The following is a 1,033-nucleotide window of genomic DNA, read 5'->3' on the forward strand; positions in this document are numbered from 1 at the left end:
AGTTCTAACTGTTGCTTCCTGACCTGCATACAAATTTCTCAAGAGGTAGATCAGGTGGTCTGGTATTTCCATCTCTTTCAGAATTTTCCACAGTTTATTGTGATCCACACAGTCAAAGGCTTTGGCATAGTCAATAAAGCAGAAATAGATGTTTTTCTGGAACTCTCTTCCTTTTTCCAGGATCCAGCCGATGTTGGCAATTTGATCTCTGGTTCCTCTGCCTTTTCTAAAACCAGCTTGAACATCAGGAAGTTCACGGTTCACATATTGCTGAAGCCTGGCTTGGAGAATTTTGAGCATTACTTTACTAGCGTGTGAGATGAGTGCAATTGTGCGGTAGTTTGAGCATTCTTTGGCATTGCCTCTCTTTGGGATTGAAATGAAAATTGCCCTTTTCCAGTCCTGTGGCCACTGCTGAGTTTTCCAAATTTGCTGGCATATTGAGTGCAGCACTTTCACAGCATCATCTTTCAGGACTTGAAATAGCTCAACTGGAATTCCATCACCTCCACTAGCTTTGTTCGTAGTGATGCTTTCTAAGGCCCTCTTGACTTCACATTCCAGGATGTCTGGCTCTAGGTCAGTGATCACACCATCGTGATTATCTGCGTCGTGAAAATCTTTTTGTACAGTTCTTCTATGTATTCTTGCCATCTCTTCTTAATATCTTCTGCTTATGTTAGGTTCATACCATTTCTGTCCTTTATTGAGCTCATCTTTTTGTACAGTTCTTCTGTGTATTCTTGCCACCTCTTCTTAATATCTTCTGCTTATGTTAGGTCCATACCATTTCTGTCCTTTATTGAGCTCATTAAAGGAGCATAAAATGTTCCTTTGGTATCTCTGATTTTCTTGACGAGATCTCTAGTCTTTCCCATTCTGTTGTTTTCCTCTATTTCTTTGCACTGATAACTGAAGAAGGCTTTCTTATCTCTTCTTGCTATTCTTTGGAACTCTGCATTCAGATGTTTATATCTTTCCTTTTCTCCTTTGCTTTTTGCTTCTCTTCTTTTCACAACTATTTGTAAGGCCT

The sequence above is a fragment of the Bison bison genome, unplaced genomic scaffold (assembly GCF_000754665.1).
Source record: "Bison bison bison isolate TAMUID 2011002044 unplaced genomic scaffold, Bison_UMD1.0 scf7180017860084, whole genome shotgun sequence".
Taxonomy (NCBI): domain Eukaryota; kingdom Metazoa; phylum Chordata; class Mammalia; order Artiodactyla; family Bovidae; genus Bison; species Bison bison.